Source organism: Empidonax traillii, unplaced genomic scaffold (genome assembly GCF_003031625.1).
Source record: "Empidonax traillii isolate 1590-97213 ecotype Southwest subspecies unplaced genomic scaffold, ASM303162v1 scaffold1001:size240121, whole genome shotgun sequence".
Classification (NCBI taxonomy): Eukaryota; Metazoa; Chordata; class Aves; order Passeriformes; family Tyrannidae; genus Empidonax; species Empidonax traillii.
The window spans coordinates 214,007-231,624 of record NW_020956194.1 but is presented as its reverse complement, the minus strand read 5'-3'; the positions used below and the strand labels follow the sequence as shown (position 1 = coordinate 231,624).

Genomic DNA, 17,618 nt, shown 5'->3' with positions numbered 1-17,618 from the left:
TTCTGAGTGACCTTCCTGGAGTGCTGATTCCCAGTTTCCACAGTAGCATTTCAGCTTTTGTTTCAAGGAGGACACCCTGGTATGAAGTGTGCAAACAAAACTGGGAGGGTTGTCCTTATTGATTTACCTGCCTTGCTGCTTTTGGTTTAATTGGGTCATGAATGTTGCATCACTTCTAAACTCTGGCCAGGGTAAATAACTAATTTTTTTTCCCCTACTCTTCAGTCATGAACTTTAAAAATCATCCTTCCAGCAGCACTTGAGCAATAATGCTGATTTGTTTTGCTTTGTTCAACTGCTGCATGAAAGTGTGACACCAGTTTTGATTTTAATTCCTTTGGTGCACGTTTCTTAAGGCACCTCTTACAGAAGATGGAGCCCAGGACATTTCTTGGAGTGACATCTCCCTCCAAGTGTTAAAACAGCTTGTCCTCTGTTGTGCATGGTTATACATCCCACAGAAGGCTCGTGGTGGGCAAGGCAGAAAGGAGGCACTGAAAATGCTGCAGACAAAATGACAAGCCAAACTAACTCCCCCTGTGCTTTGCCACGGTCTCTGTTGCACCCCAGTCGATGCTGGAGCCTCTCTCTGCTCGAGGTGAGCAAGAACCAGCACTAAACTGGGACAGGTTGCCCTCTGGAGCAGCTGGATCACGGTGTTCCACTGGAGTTCCTCCGTGCCAGGCCCAAACAGGAGGTGTCCCCCAGGCCAGGCCGGTGCTGGTGTGTGTGCTCTGAGCAGAGGCCAAGTGGAATAAAGGGCATTTGGCAGGGCAGGGGCTGGGCCACGTGCCAGGGCAGGAGACAGACAGGTGGGCAAACAGAGAGGGGAGAAGGGACTGTGGCTGAGGGGAACAGGGCACTGACTGAGGAGGAGCTGGGAGAGGTGGGGAAGGGTCACTGTGGGGAATGGTGGGGCAATAAACGTTGGTGGAGGTGTAGGAGGTGGCAGTGGGTGTCCCGGGGCAGTGTCCAGGTACCACATCCTGGTACCTCCTAACACAGCAGGAATTGTTGCTTCTGTGACACCCCAGAGCACCAGAAAGAGATGGCCACTGCCACTGCCAGGTCACTGTGCTGACAACAGCCACTCTGGCACTGTGGTGTCACATGGGGGGGTTTGGTTCCACAGCTTGCACTTGGCTCCTTGGTGTTTTTTTTTTTTTTTTTTTTTTTCCCTGTGCTTTTCATGTTTCTTTTCCAGTCATTCTGGCTGATTATTTAAGTATGTGGCGGAAGAAAATCTTTAATCAGAACTATATTATTGCGTTTCTTTTGTTTTCTCCGAGCTGGAAACTGCCCAATATCTGTGATTGCTGATCTGCAGCATAGAGAGGGATATGTTTTTAAAAATAAGATAAATCTTCAGGGTAATAAGATGAAGTCACCCAGCGCAGGATGCCTTTGTAAAAAGCCTGACCAAATCTGCTGAGTCACAACATCGTTTCAACACATGACATTGCCCTTTTAGCTGATTCCTTTAACAGGAAAAAGGTGATTTGGGATATTTCCCACTTCACTGAACCCGTTTAGCTTAACTGGAGGTTATGGATTCTTCCATGCACTTCATGGGTCATTGTCCTCTGTCATTCCCACTTACCCTGCACATCCAAGCTGTGGCAAAACCAGCCCCTCACTACTAAGCTGGGAAAGTGTTAAACGACATTTTTAATGAACACAGAGCTCATTAGTTTAAAAAAAACCCAAACAAACCCATATAAATACAACACTAAATGTAGCTGTTTAATATTTGTGCTCCCCCATCAGCCTTTCCATGGATAAATGACAACACGTTATGGTTGTTTATCAATTAACATTAAAGGATGTTTATTCAACTGTCGCAGCTACTCTGTAGCTTTAGTCTATTTTTTTTAAGGAAAAAAAAAAAAAAAAAGTGGGGTGAGATCCAGCATTGCCATAAGACCTTATTAAATTATATCCTGGGCAGGTGGGCAATGCTGGAGCTCCTTGCAGGCTCAGGAGGTAAATTTCTATCTGTAATAATCCTTCCTTACTGAAGTTTGGAGGGGGCTGCACGGTGTAAAATACATTCTGTGCTTAACTTAACACACTGAACCAAACTGTTCGCAGCAATTAGAGGCTGCCCTTTGCTTGGCACCCAGAAACCAACAACTGGCGAGGTTTCTCGAATATTCATTTTAATTAAAGTATTTCAGAAGTAGAGACGTGAGAGAGAGAAATTCGAAACACGGAGAATTTAAAAGGAGGAGAATTTATTAAAAAATATTCTGGGGAGTGTCTTGTGTTCCCTTGTGTGTCCCAAGGGAATGGTGTTCAGGGCTCTGAAATAGGTAGATTTGAGGTTTGGGTGAGTTTACTGCAGACTGCCTTCCTCTGGTACGATTTCACAGCTGTTATTTTGTGAATATTTCTGTTGTATTTGTTATATAAAAATTGTTCAGCTAAAAGTGCACTTTGAGTCTGCAGCGCTGGGCTGTTCCAGTCTGAGTGGGAATGAAAACTGGTGCCAGAGCAGAGTTCTCCAGGGGGAGGGCTGGAAAACTCCCAAACATTTCTCCAGAGGGAGGGCTGGAAAACTCCCAACCATATCTCCAGGGGATGGAGCTTATGGGCAACTCCAGCTTCCAAGTGTTTTGTTGTGCTGTTGGAACAGCAGAGGAACTACAGCTTTAAGAGGGACATTTTCTAGGGAAATGTCACTTTGTGGAAAGTTATACTGAATATTCTCAGAAAACGGGTTGAGAGGAGTTTGGGTTTTTTTTTTTGTGAGTTCTTGGACTTTGAAAAAAAAAACACAACCAAACAAAAAACCACCAACAACAAAATCAACCCACAAAAAAAATAATCACATTCCATGTTCCTGTGAGTTGCTTTATGCACAGAGTTTTTGTTTTTTAGCAGTTTGATAACATTCCAGCTACAGGAATGGTGTCCCTGAGGTTCAGGCAGGGATAACTTCCACGCCCTGCTGACCATGCAAGCACCCCCAGGAGGCGTTGATGGGTGTTCTGTTGGTTGAACAGGGTGCCCTTTGCAGCCCTTCCTGTGCAGTGTCTGATTCTAGGGCTGAGTGGGGCTTTGGTGGGTTTTTTGGGGGGGTGAGTGTTGTTGGTAAGTGAAGTTACAAAGAGCCATGTGCCTGTAACCAGCGGTGCAAACCCAGGAGATGGAAATGTGTGCCTCTGTCCCCCGGCAATGGATTTACCAGCACAGACAGGCTGGGAGGGCCACAGTCACCCACCAACCAGCAGAGCTGGACTGGTCTTTTACCACCTTGTTAATTGGCTGAAAGGTTTATTGGTGTTTTTAGCTCATCTCTTATCTGGGTGAGTTAGGGCTCGATCACCTCCAGCAAAGAGGAAATGGGTGTTGGTGTCTCTGTGACTTTGGCAAGTCCAGGACCTCAGGACACGTCCCCACCCAGACACGTGTGGGCAGCACCTGTGGGGTTAAACTCTGCTGGTGTGGAGAGTGGACTCAGCTTTCTGAGACTCCACAGCAGCTCTGGAAAAGCTGGTTGGTGTGCCCAGGCTCAGATTTTCACCTCTCTGACTGAGGATGTTGCCAGGGCTCCCAGAGAGAGGTTTCTCTCCCATATCAGTTTTGGAAGGGACCTTTTTTCTCCCTCGGGAGGGGACCCGTCCTTGGCCCAGTGGCAGTGACGTGTTGTGGTGGAAGCGGCCCAAGAAGTGAAGTGGGACAGGAAAAAGCAATGCTTGAACTTTACCCACCTGTGTCTGAACAGGCCAGTCCGAGCAGGGCTTTCCTTGGACCAGGAGAACATGAGGGAACGGGCTGAGCTGGAACACAACCCGTGCTGCGCGCCCTGGGGGGAGGTAACTCTGCTGTTTGTGTCTTGTGTTCTCCCCATGGCAGGGAAAGGGGATTCCTTTTGAAAAGTAGCGTGAGATCTCGAAGTGGAAGGTGTGGGAGGGTATTATTTGTGTTGTGGTGCTGGCTGGAAAAAACAAAACAAAACTGAGTGCAAGAACAAACGGGGTGAGAGGAAGTGGGGAAACAATGGGAAGAGAAAAACTGCTTTTGGCCTTACAGAGTGGTCATTGATTCGTGAAAGCAGAAGGATAATTCCTCATTGTACAGCTTGCAGACAACAGTTAGAATATTCACTTCCTGCTAAAGACTAGAAAAATATCAATGAACTGACAGAAGCCAAAGAAAAGTCAGTTAAAAAAAACAGCAGTGAGGGGACGTGAGGAATAACTAATAGGAAAAGAGGGGGGAAAATAGTGAATTGGTGGAATGGAGTGACATAATGCCAGAGTTTTAAAAGATGATAAACTCAGAGAAAAATGAATTGCTTTTGTAGCTCAAGCTCAGAAAGAGGAATTCTCAGACAGAAATAGAGTTGTGGGGTTTTTTTTTGCCTAAGAAGATTGTTTTGGAAAAAAATAATTTTTTTATCCAAGGAATTATGTAGATAAAATGGAAAATGTAATTCTTCTTAAGAGTGCCAAACAGTGGTTTAGAATATGCTGCAGTATCTTTTAGGCCTTCAGGCTTCATGGGGCACAATCACCTGAGGACTGTGTGTAATCGTGGCCTCTGAATGTTTTAAGTCTGGACAACAGCTTTTACTGGTTTTTTTTTTTGCATTTGTATTCTGCAAAGAAAAACTAAACAATCACAACTATAGAATGCTTCTTTTCCCAGATTTAGTATTTATTAACGACTTTCATAACATTAATTATGTGCTCTGCGTTAAGAATTAAATGCCTCTTGCTGAAAGACACCACGTACAGGGTCGTGCATGGAGCAGTTGTGCTGAAGGATAGTAATATTTTGCATTTGTGCAAAAGGATTAGAGGAATTAGAAAGCAAGTTCTACATCTAACTAGGGGCTTGTGCCTGTTTCAGAGAGGAATAAATGGGAAGAGGACTCAGTGAGAAAAATGGAAGCCCTCTGGATAAATTGTTCTGTGTCTTTTCTCCTTAAGGACACGGACACTGGGTCAGCGCTGTGCTGATGGCTGCACAAACTTTGATCTTTCTTCCACTAATTTGTCACCTCTCTTGGATTCCATTGGAACAAACCAGGACACTGGCGCTTGCTGGAAACAGCTCAGGTGTTATTTTGCTCCCGAGCCCGGTTTCATGTGATGCAACTCCTCGTACACATTAACCTGGAAACGCTGTGGGTGCCGCTTTTTGAGGCAGCTGGGAGGGCCTGCTCTGGGCTGTGTGTACAATCACACATCTCCTGCGTGCTGGGTTTGGCAGGGACAGCCCCTGTGTCCTGCCAGCACCGACCTTCTGTTTGCTGCTGCTGCTGCTGCTCCAGGGCCAGGGCGGCAGGTGACCCCTCCACGTGGGATGCGCAGGGACAGCCAGCCTGGGTCTGTGTGCACCTCCCTGCCCCTGCAGGGACACACGGGGGATGGCACAGCTCCCTGCTGCCTTTCACCTGCTCCCGTCCCAAGGGCTTTCTCAGGGAGTAGGAAAAGCTAGAGGAAGGGGGAACAGCTGGGACAGGGACTCTTCCCGTGGGATAAAGGAATTGTAGCGTGTCCCCGCTTCCTGCGTTGCACAGCAGGGGTTTTTAAAGGAAAGCAGAGCACCAAACCTCTGTGCTAAGGCCCTGAAGGTGTTTTGAACACCTGCTAAGGGCAGAGCTGGGGAGTGGCAATCCTGTGCTTGGGACTTTGACCACGGGCCATTTTCATTTGTTGTTTCCCTCTCTGCAGTACCTTTATGCGTGCAGTTATTACTTATCTTTGTGCACGCAGCTATTGCTGTGACGTAAAATATTTTAGCTGCACTTTGGCTGTGCTCTGGATGCTGCCACACTGAGTTAAGGAGAATTACCATTCCTTTCGAAGTTCTGATAACCTGCTTGCTCCACGTGCCCAAAGTGTTTCATACCCATGCACAGATTAGTTTGCAACTAGCCTTGTGTGTGAATTTAGCTGTTACTGAGTTGTTTACACATAATCCTTTTATTTTCCCCTGCGTATTCTCATTCACTGTCCTCCAGTGCAAACCCCTCCTGTTTCCCATGTGCCTTTCCCGTTTGTTCTCTGGAGTAAAATAGCTGGGAAATGTTACCAGCCAGTTAAAGAGAACTGGCCCGGCAGAACAGGGGTAGGAAGATGAAATTCAGGACTGACACAGATCCATGTATTTCAGTGCCTCCACACTTGGCATCTCTGCAATAGCAGCTTCCCTCACATACCATGGATCCCCAGGAGAAGAGGAGTGTTGTGATGAGTAAGATGCAGCAGACAGAGGTGAATGGTATTTATAGCCCGGCTCAAAATAATTTTTCCAGACACTTCCTAGGTTGGTGTGGGCTGGCTTTGGTGGTGTTTGCCACTGCCTCCTCCTCCTCCCCACCTGATCAGGGACTGACACAGCTCCTTTCCTCATCTCTTAATTGGCAAACTTGCTTCTCCAAAATCTTTCTCTTTTGTGGACTCACTGGCCGTGAGAAGAGCCCTGCCTTGGAATGAGCCCTCACAGAGAGAGACAGGAGCATTTCAAGACAATTGAAATCCCGATTTTTACTGGGCTGAGTCTGCAATACAAAACTCCTCAGGTATTTCTGAGAGCAGCACTTACCTGGGCAGATCTGGTCCTGGGCTGGTTAAGAAGTGCCCAGGCGGGTCACTGTAATCTTAATAAACCTCAGGAGTGACAAAGCTTTGCCCACACAGCCCTAACTGCAAGATAGGGTCACAAGTAACAATTTGGTGTCTCGTGTCCAATCAAGGGCCTTTTGTTCAGTCCCTTTTGTTCTGATCCTGTTGAGCATTTATTAAGTGGTGGCACAGGAATACCCAGTGTCCATTATTCTAATTGTTGTCCCATTTCTGTATAAAATGATTTCTGAGTCACATCCAAAGCCATATAGACTGCTTTCATTGCCATGACAACAGCAAGGCATGCCAATGTTAGCAGTGCCTGCTGGAAAAAAAAAAAGAAAAAAGGCAGTAAAAGCGAAAAACAGTTAATTGAGGTATTTCACGCCTAAATCCCATTTTCTGTAATGATCCAAAATTATCCTGCATTGTGGAAAAGGAGTTAAGAACAAGCCTTAGATAAATAGCACGGTCTCATGCTGAATGTTGAGTCTTGTCCTGGGCACTGCAGTACAGAAAAAGATCTTACAAAAATAGGGAGAGTGGAGTTGGTCGTAGCCCTGGTGTCATGTTTTGATCAGAAGAGGATGAAGAGTTAAATGTGGTTGCTAAAAATAAAGGATAACCACTAACAGCTTCAGAAGAAGGGTTGATGTTAAATTGCACGTTGTTCTTTCATTATCATACCTTCATCTTCATTGCCTGAGTACGTTTGATGTGATTACATAACAATACATTTAAAACTAATAAATAATGCAGAAACTCATGTAAAATAATAGGAAATCGTTGATGTAAAATAGGTCTTGCAGAGCTGAATATTAGAAGAAATCTGCCTTAGTCCAAGTGAGGCTGGGAAAGAGGAGAGCCAGAGGGTGGGACTTGAGGGGTGTGCAGTTATCAGGGAGGACTATTTCTGTTTTAAGGGAGGTGAGAGCACAGAGATAACAGAGTTGCCATCTACAGCCTCCTTTCCTTGAAACCTGCATGATCCTGTGGCTTTCTCCTGGCCTCCTGCCATGCTTTGAAGCTGAAATGGAGCCTGTTTTGGAAATAGAATTGAGCATGAATGTCCTGCAGTCAGGGCCATTACCTGCTGGACTCCTGACATTTGTGGGGATTGAAGTCCTCTGCTTATGCCTGTGGAGGAGGGGAGAGGAGGGATGATGCTGCCCACTGGAAAGCTGTACTTCAGGTATCCCTGGCCTGGCCCATGAAACTCTTCCCAACGTTTTTTGCTGTTTTCACCCTGCTAATGCACTGCTGCAGGTGGCTGCAGGGCTTATCTGTCCTCTGATGTGTCCACAGGGTGCCCAAATGAGTTCCAGGAGCCCCTGCACATTCCAAAGGATGGGAGTGCTGTGTTTTCATTTACTGGCAGGTGACTGATTTCTGGTGACAGCCACAGGTATTGTCACAGCAAATGCAACTCTGGTTCCCCTTATTCTATAGCCTTGTTTTTAGACCCACTGGTACTCCTGTAGGTCAGAATGCTGTTGGCTTCCTGTGGGTTCTCATGAATTTTGACAGTACTTGCCATCCTAGGGAGATGGAACGATCCTCCTCACCCTGCATCGCTTGCCATCCTGGCTTTTGTTTGAGCTGGGGAGGTCCCGAGTGCCAGGTGGGTGTTGGTGCAGACACCTCAGGCAGTGGGGCTCCAGCTCTGACGGAGAAACTGGGCAAGTCCCTTGACTTCCATATGCTGAGACTTACCAAAGATTGTGGTTAATATCAAATATTAACAGTTGTTATCTGATAAACAAGCTTGGTAACCTAACTTAAATACTGGGATCAGTGAGGCTGTGGAAACAGCCCTCCCCCTGCATCCAGGCCCAGGGGAAGGTGGCAATCCTGGGCTCTCAGTACTGCAGGGTGATCAATGGGCTGAACAAACCAGGAAAACCTTGTGGGTTTGTGAACTTCATATCTAAGTGTGCGTGACTGAAATCATTAATTATCTGCAAAGCTGAGGAATTCCTTGAGAACTGGACACCACTTGGCTGCTGGTGGAGCCTGCAAGCCATAAAAGCTGCAGTCGGTGATAAGGGTTGTCTTCATGTCGTGGTTAATGGGAGTGTGTGGGTGTGGGGCATGTGACCGTGTACAAAGAGCACTGCTACAGCCCAGGGTCTGCTTCTTCTGCTTTCTCTTCTACACTGAATGTATTTTCATGTAACTGTTGAATTTTTTAGGTTTATTCTGCCGTATTTTAAATACTCTAAGAACGCTTTAAAATGCGTTTCTCGTTTGCCCCATTTTTGGTGATGTTTGTTTGCATGGTGGTCTCATCAGCAGAGAAGCTGCTCGTTCACATCAGAGTTTTATTATGGTTTTAGAAAAAAAGAGTTAGGAGTAGAAAACTAGAAAAAAATATTAGAACTTGATGAACAAAAACAGGCTGTCTTGACCATTACTCTGTGGGATATTACATAGGTAAATTGCTAACAGAGACTTTTTTTTCCTCATCCTGTGTTTTTTAGCTTGGTTGGGTCAAAGACTTTTCAAAACAAGGCATATGGGTTTTATTCTGCTGCAAGAAATGATGAATCCATGAGCAGCCTTTTAGGGGAGGTCAGCCATCAACAGATGCCTCAGGAAGGAAAGGCACATCAGTAATGTGTCCCCAAATACTGCAGGGCCTTCCATGGGTCAGGACATTTTTTGACTATAGGAGAGGTCTTTGGTAATCTGTGATGGATTTTTTTTTCCCTTTCTTGTATTTCTCCAGTCCCTTTTTGAGTCCAGGTAAACTTTTACTACATTTTGTCCTGTGGCAAGGTGTTCTACAGCTTAATTCTATGTGAATGAAGAAATAATTGCTCTTTTGCTTGTCCTGAGTTACCCTCTAGCTCTTCTATTGGAAGAGGCAGTAAACAATTATTCCCTGTTCACTTATTTCAGGCCACCAATCTTTGTAAACTTGCATTACATTCCTACCTTCAGCTGACGTACCCAAACATACGCATTCACTCCTCGCACAGAAGTTTTCCTCTTTTTTTGCCAGTTTTGTCCTTTATTTAATCATTAATAAAGTGCACTGATTCAGTCATGGCATCCCTGCTGCTGTAGGGCTGTAACCAATTTCCGTGGGTATAACTGAGATCCCTCAGTGTTTTGTTTCTTGCCGCTGTGGCCTCCCTGATCTGGGCACATCATTGTCGCTGCCACTACCTGAGCCTGCAGCTCCTTTCAGTGGGAACTTATTTCTTATTTTAGACACAGAATGTCTGTCCCCAGTGACGCTTTTACTACTTCTTGCCGTTATCCTGTCCATTCTGTTTAAGCAAACGCTTTCCTTTAATGTGCTCCTGCTTGTGCACTGGTGTGATGGGTTCTGCCTTTTCTGCACACTTTTTTATCCCTGCCCACAGCATCCCTTCACTGACTGTGCAACACGTCGGTTAGATCAGTATCCTCATCTAAATTCAGTGTTTGATTCCCCCGATCTGATCTTTTTAGGTGCTTTTATGCAAAACCAGTTGTCTGGTGGTTTGGTGATGTTTCCATTCCCGGGTCTGCTCAGCTGGAGGAGACTGAGAGGAGACCTCATTGCAGTGACACCTTCCTGGGGAGGGGCAGGACTGAGCTCTGCCCTGTGGGGACCAGGGACAGCACCCAGGAATTGCCTGGAGTTGTGTCAGGGCAGGGTTAGATTGGATATCGGGAGAAGGTCCTTCCCTCAGAGGGTGGTTGGCACTGAACAGGCTCCCTAGGGCAGTGGGCACAGCCCCAAGGCTGCCAGAGCTCCAGGAGGGTCTGGCTGATCCTCTGGGGCACAGGGTGGGACTGCTGGGGATGGGCCTGTGCAGGGCTGAGGGTTGGATGGATGATCCTCGTGGGATCTGTGCACATTTTGTGGGATTCCGCCCCCGTGCGCGGCCCCGCCCCGCGCGCCTCACGGAGCCCCGCGCGCTCCCGCCTCAGGGAGCCGCGCACGGGACGCGCCTCGCGGGCGGGGGAGAGCGGGCGGCGCTCTCGCGAGAGCCGCGCGCGCTTCAGCCCCGCGAGATCTGCGCGCGCGCCCGCCCGCCCGCGTCATGTTTTGCCGGTGACACCCGGGCCGGGCGGACGCGGCTCCGCCGGGAACCCCCCGCGGCAACCCCCGCATCGCACCGGCACCCCCTGCACCGCCCCGGCACCCCCGCGGCACCCCCGCACCGCCCCGGCCCCGCCGCTCCCGCCGCTGCCTGGTGAGCGCGCGGCCGCCGCGCCGGGGGGGCGCGGGCAGGGGCGGGAGGCCTGGGCTCGGCCGGGACCCCCTCACGGCGCCCGGAGCGGGGCAGGGCCGGCCGGGAGGGCGGGCGGCGGGCAGGTGGGGCCGCGCAGGTGGCGGCACCCTGTTGCTGAGGCGGGGGAGAGGGGCGGGCGTCCTCCGGCAGCGCTCGTCCTTTCGCGGGGGCTTTTTGTGCCCCCTCAGACAGCAGTGCCGCGGCCGGGCTCCTCCGAGCCCGGGCTTCGCTCCCGCAACCTCGCGGCCGTGGCGTGGCCGTGCGTTCCCCTCGAGCGCTGGATGCATCCCTGGCTCTCTGCATCCCAGCTGGACGCGACCGGTGCCGCAAAATCTACCGTCAGGTTTGTCACGTTGGCCTCCGTCGGCTCCGGGCACGGCTGGGGGTGTTCCCCGCACCTCCCGACCTGTCAGCCCGTGCCATCGGCGCCCCGGGGCCTGCTCGCTCACCCTCGCTTGCCATCCTGAAAAACTGTATGTATGCTTTTACTCAGGGGCGGTTTATTTTGTATTCCAAAGCGATGTCCGAGCAGGTATTTTACTGTGATTTTTTTTTATTTTTTTATAACTGCATATGGTTAATTTTCTTTCAAAGTTCCTGCGTGCAAGCTGCTTTTCATGTTTTTTTTTTTTTTTGGGGACAGAACCCTATTGTTGTACTCTCTCTCTCTCCCTTTCACAGCGCCCATAGGAGCTGTGAACTGCTTTAGTGCAGTTGTTGAGCATCTTCATCTTGTGCTGTCACATGTGTGAGCCGATTGTTTCCTCACGGACTGGTGAATTTGCTGTAGCTGGACCGTGTGCTGTGTGTACAGATAATGCATGTACTGGTGTCTGTACACGTGTGGTGCTGCCTCACGAGGTCCAGCAGATTTGTAGCCCAGCAGAGCGTTCTGTGCTGTTATTTCTTAACAAAACCTCCGAGCTGTGAGTTTACACCTGCTGAATTTAGAGCTCCTTCCCGGGGGCCCCGCGTGTCCCACATCCCCCGTGGCTCAGGGGTGTGCACTGGGGAGGACCTGCATCTCAGGGTTGAATCTCACAGACTGAGGGGGGAAAACCTGCAAAAAAACCCCATTTAACCTGCAAAGGTGGCCTGTGCACCTGCTCAGGCTGCTGCTGCTTCCCCGTGGTCCAAGAGGGGTCTGTTATTTTTGTGGGAAGGACTGAAAGCTGTGCGATGTTGTGCTGCAGGACACAAGGGCACTGCCGTTCTCCCGTGTCCCTGCCCCTGGGAGGAATTTGTTGGGTGGATTTGTACGCAGTGGCTGTGTCTCAGAATTCAGCTCCTTGTCTCTGATTATAAACCTGTAGCTGTTTGAGGATTTCCTCTCTGCTCTTCTGTTGTTATTTAAAGATATTATGTATGTTTTGATCTTTGTCTGAACGTTAAGGATAAACGTGTAAGCTGAGGGGGAAGTGGGGGTGTTGAAATTTCTTTATGGAAACTGTGCAAAGGAGCTATTTATCTAATTGTTGGTTAAGAACAGGGATGTCAAGTATTTGACTTATTTTTGCCGAAGGACTGCCCGGCATAGTAAGGATATAACACAGCATTTTTTTATTTAATCCTTGAACTGAGAAATAGTTTATCAGTGAAAGCTGCACTTCTCTTATTTCAGAACTGAATTAAATGGATAGTGGTTGATGAGGGAAGGGTTTAAGTGGACTGGCTAAAGATCTCAGTTGTTCTTTGTCTTTAGTTTACCAATTTCAGGTAGCCATGGTCTTTCTTTTTCAAAGATAGTTGTACAGGGGTGCTCTGCATGTTTTAAAGTATCAGTGATGATGGAGTGGATGGGGAAAGCTCCATGTGGATTTGTATTTTAGTAGCAAAACGGATATACCTTCCACTACTTCTGTTTAAAACACTTAATATTCCAACCTTCCTTTCTGTTTTCAGTGTAATTATTCTTGTAATACTCATGGGGCAGAGAAGCACTTTTATCCCCATTTTAGAAATAAGTAATGGAGACAAAAATAAGTATTTCAGGAAGACCCGATGGAGCAGGCCTTTGATTTCTGGTCACAGGTTGTTCCAAAGTGATTGTCCTTTCAATACCACTGTCTTCATTTAGGCCCTGGGCAGGTACCTTTTCTTCCTCTTGAGGACTGTGGAATTTGCCAGTGCACAGCCAGTGGAGCTGTGACCTTGGAGCTGGCCAGGTATATTCCCTGGCCTGGGCTGCCTGTTGGCATTGACCTGCTGCCATCAAGTTAGTTGGGAGGAAATTCAGGTGGCTCGAGCAATCATGTTCTCTGCTGGAAGCTGGAATTAATTTGCTGCTTAAAGAAGAGCCTGCAGCTCGAGTCCTCCTTACCAGTAATAAAATTGGTTTGCTGTCAGGTCTGTACGGCCCAGAAATTACATTGGCCAAATGTTTCCTTGTATTTATGAGTTTATACAACAGAAGTTTCTTTTTGGGTCAGTTGTACCTGGAGTACTCTGAGGCAAGAAATGTAAATGTTACCTGGAAGTGTTAACACGAAGGGGGATCCACAGCTTACTTGCCAACCTGCTCTCGTGTCTCACCACCCTCTTTATTAGAAGTTTCTTCTTTATTTCCAATCTCAACCTGCCCATTTTCAGTTTAAACCCCTCACCTCTCATCCTGTCACCCCAGGCCCTGATAAAAGGTATCTCTCCACCTTTCTTGTATGCCCCTTTTATATATGTGTGTATATATATGTATCTATCTCTGTAAATACATATATGTCACAGCTGCAATCCACTTTCCCACTTGCTAACTGGAAAGCTAAATGAGTGTGAATTTTGACCCCCTGTCCACATTGCAGTCCCCTGTCCACTGCTGGCTTTCTCAATCTCGACTCAGGATTGCTGGTAAATACATCTTCAAGAAAACTTTTGTAGTTTTTGCAAGAAAATGTCTGTTTCTGTGTGTTCTGGTGGTTGAAAACACCCTGACTACCCGGTGAGTAGAAGTTCAAGTGATTGTTCTCTCAGGGAAGGTGGGAGTGGGAAAACCTCACCAGGGTTTTCATCCCTTTTCCAGTGCAAGATCAGGCCCCTGTCTTTACTCAGACTGTTGGAATATTTTTGGTACACGGAGATTTCTGCTTCTCAGCTCCTTTTCCCAACTGCTGCTGCTGATTCTGTGTGTGGAGAGTCTCACACTCTCAGCTTTCCTTCAGTGAACTTTAGTGCATCTGAAAAAGTAATGAGTTAAGCTGATTTTTTTGAAGTTTCTCTGCAGAATAGTAATAAATTTTATTTCTCCACTGCTTGGGTAGACATTGTACAGCACCCAAGGGTTTACCTGGGCAAGCCGTGATTAGGCTTTTGTATCACTTTCTTTATAAACATAATGGTAAATACCTTAAATTTCTCATTAACTTAAAAAATAACGTTGGGAGATGGACCAGTTGAAAGCATAGGGTTATATTGATTTCAGTAGTGTAGTAATAGGTAATAGAAAATGAATAAATAATCCTAAATAGATAATAAAGGAAGACTGAATTTGGAAGAATACCAGTAGAACCTCGGCATGTCTCACCTAACAAATACAAATATTTGGAAAGAGCTGCACAGCAATCCCGATCTGAGCTCCCACGTTGTCACTCTGTTCCCATACGAAGGGGAGGGGGGACAGTGGCCTTTGTGCTGGCTGGGGACAGATGTGGAGGAGCTGCTGTCAGTGGCTGTGAGGAGTGCAGGACCAGCTGCTGGAGCTGCTGCTCTCGCCCTCTCTGCTGGAGTTCCTTCTGCCCCTGCTTTGTTTTGTTTCAGTCCTTGGCTAATTTGTATAATTTCTCTGCAGTGTCAGTGTTTTGTGATTTGTCCTTTTCCCTTTTTCTTTCCCGTGGCTGTTTTGTGTGGATTCCCATTCCCCTCCCATCTGTCCTGACGCTGTGGACAGACTCCATGTCTTTCCCAAACAGAACATTTGGGGGTTGTTCCCTTGCACAGCGATCTGCAGGGCTTTTTGGCACCGGTCAATTATCGAGCAAATAACTCTTTTGGGCAACATTATATCCTGTTGGTTTTAACCCTCCTGGTGTTCCCTGGCCAGGAGCAATATGAAACATCTTGCAGGTTTTGCATTCCTCCTGCAATTTATATTGTTGGCCTGTGACAAAGCAGGATTTTAATCCCTTTTATACATTCCTGGTTTCTAAATCACCTTTCAAGAAAAAAAAAAAAAAGCTCTAAAGGTGGTTTGGAGCCCTGATACCTGCTATCTAAAATCCTTATATATACAACTCCTTTTTATGAAGAAAGGGAAGCAAATTGGGTTGCTTTTCTTTTAGTTGCATTTTCAGGTTGTAAAACTTTATTAAGGATGGCAAAACCTGCTGCATTCTGACAGCTGGCAGCACGTGAGGCGAGGCTTTACTGGGACTTTGTGCCTCCTTTGTAAGAAGTATGGAAGAGTGGACTGATAAAGACTTAGAAGGTCATGAAACAATAAAGGAACTGGGAAAATGGCAAAGGAATCTGGTCTGGATGATTCAGGGTTTGCAGTGTTCCTGTGGAAAGATCTTTGGGTTAGTTAGTGCTGCAGAGGAGATATAAAATAACCAGGTTTTGTGTGTTAGGGTTGTAGTAGATACAGAATAAAGGCTTTGGTTTATGGCCAGTAATGTTACATTTGAATTAACAAAATAATTTACAAGGGTTTTAAATGCTTATGCTGCAGAGCTAAAATATTGCTAAAATATTGAAGAGATCCCACTTGTAGAAGAGAACTGTAATACTGGCATCACGGCGAGGCAGAGAACTTGAACACACAGCATCAAGTTTTCTGTCATATTTTAAATAAAACAGCTTCTCCTATGCCTGTGGAACTCCTCCTTTATCAAAAACGTAGCTAAAACAACAACCCAGAAAAAAAGAAGTGTTTTGCTAGTCAGTCTTGCTTGCAGTGAATTAATTAACTCATATTCTCAGGGAGCTATGGAAGTGCCTCTCTGCTAATGGCAGGGAGGCAGAGCTTGTGTGGTTTACCTGGGATTTTTAGTTCACCAAGTGTGTGTGCTGGAGGCACTGTGTGAGAAAATGTGTTTTCTCCGTGCTGGCTGAAGATACCGTGTGTCATTGAGTGCATTTTGACGTGTTGGAAAATCCCCCTGGACTGTGTAAAGTCCTGCCTAAAGCCTGGTTGAAATACATTCCCCCTGTGTCCCATTTGACAGCATGTTGTGGGAGATCACTTTTGCTTTTTACCCCTTCTTTGGACCTTTTGCACAGGGAGGAGAGCAGAACGTTGTAAAAGAACAATTGGGCAGGAAGATTCAGTGGGAAATCGCTGTTACATTTCTGAGGTGGTGGTGGTGGTTCAGTTTTTCCTTTCAGCACTTGTATCTTCTTACTGAAATGATTTTTCCTGAAATAGCAGTGATTTGGCACCGAGGTAGAACCACCGTGTTGGAGATGATGCTGGCTTGCAAAAAAAAAAATTAGAAAAGGCCCTAAAATCAGCTTTTCCCTTCCCCCCATTTGGGTGGTTTCTGTCTGCTGATGAACCAGTGTGTGTGTGTGCTGAGGCCTGAAAAAGCAGCTCGTGTTGTGAGGAGGCTGTGCTGTTACACTCTCTGCTTTTCCAAAGAGTGAGATACCATTCCTGCCTTCCACTTTTTAAGGCTCTTTTCTACAACCATCCTTCAAACAAAACAAAAAACCCTCTATTTTTTTTTTCTTCCATGGTTAAATCTCTTCTTGCAGGAACTGAGAGTTACCCCTTTGGAGTTGCCTGGAGCAGTTTCCAAATTCCCAAGTCCTGTGGCTGTGTTGGAGTTGAGAACTTCTCTTTCTAACCTGTTTAACCCTGTTTTTTTCCCCCCCCTTAATGAGTTCTTATTTTTGCATTTTAAATGATCAAAGCTGTCCCACTTACCTCAAAGCGAGAAGACCTAAAAACTTCTCTGTTTCCTGAAGCTGTAGTAAAAAAATCTGAAAAAAAATCAACGTGTTCTTAGAGATGTGACAGTCTGAGCCAAACAGGTGGATTTATGAGAAAATTCTTTAGTGTTTGCTTTGTTCCCTTTCTAGAAAAGTCTTTTTCTGTAGCTCACGTAGGAGATGGTGGAAGGTGGCTGGATAACTTACTTTTCAGTCCCATTTTACCTTCTGTAAGGGATATATAAACACAAAAACGCATTTTAAATAATTTCCCCTGGAATTTCCCTTTGATCTTCTGATGTTTTGCAAGAATCATTCCTATTTGGAAAAGAACTGATTGTGTGCACCGAGATTATTTGTGGTTCGGTCACACAGGCATGAAACACTGAGATATTTATAGTATATAATATAAATATATATATGTACGTATAAAACCACCAAAACAGTTGTAGTGGAATACCTGGTTTATTAAATTCCCTCCTCAGCTGAAGGTGTTGGTCATCCCTGCAGTCAGGGATTTGGAGCTGGTTTTGATTGCAAGATGGAAGTTCCTCTTTCTGTTTCCGAGTTTAAATTGCTGTGGTGACAGAGGGAAGAAGGGTCCAGTATTTATAGTTTCTCCCTCTATAATTTATTTCTGTTTCATGGAAATAACTTGTACATGTAGCTGGATGCATCTCCAGCTTCTTTTGTTCTTATTTGAGGTACAAGAATAATTCTTTTCCCTTAGAAAACAGACGGTTTTTCTCATTAAATGTTTCACTGGCCTATTTTATTAGCGATATAAACTTAATTGAAAGCTCTGCTGCTCAACTGTCTGTTGTATTTAATGCTGACTCGCAACAGGCCTTTCCCATTTTAACACATGTCATTTGTTAGTTATTGTAGGCAAGCTTACACCTCAAAAACGAGGATTTCAAGTGTCTTGTCAGAATTAAGTGGCGTTTTCAGG

General features: G+C 46.3%; 1 protein-coding gene across 5 annotated transcripts in view; it reads left to right on the top strand.

The window, feature by feature from the left end:
• Nucleotides 1-3,719: 3,719 nt before the first annotated feature.
• Nucleotides 3,720-17,618, top strand: part of HERC1 (HECT and RLD domain containing E3 ubiquitin protein ligase family member 1) — a 91,170-nt gene continuing 77,271 nt past the window's right edge. For 4 of the 5 annotated variants that reach the window (XM_027903953.1, XM_027903957.1, XM_027903958.1 and 1 more), the window contains exon 1: nucleotides 3,720-3,803. The gene's annotated coding sequence lies outside the window, so the exon portion shown is untranslated. Of the gene's footprint in view, nucleotides 3,804-10,749; nucleotides 10,769-17,618 lie in introns of those variants that run through there. The other variant, XM_027903954.1, reaches the window with a different exon arrangement.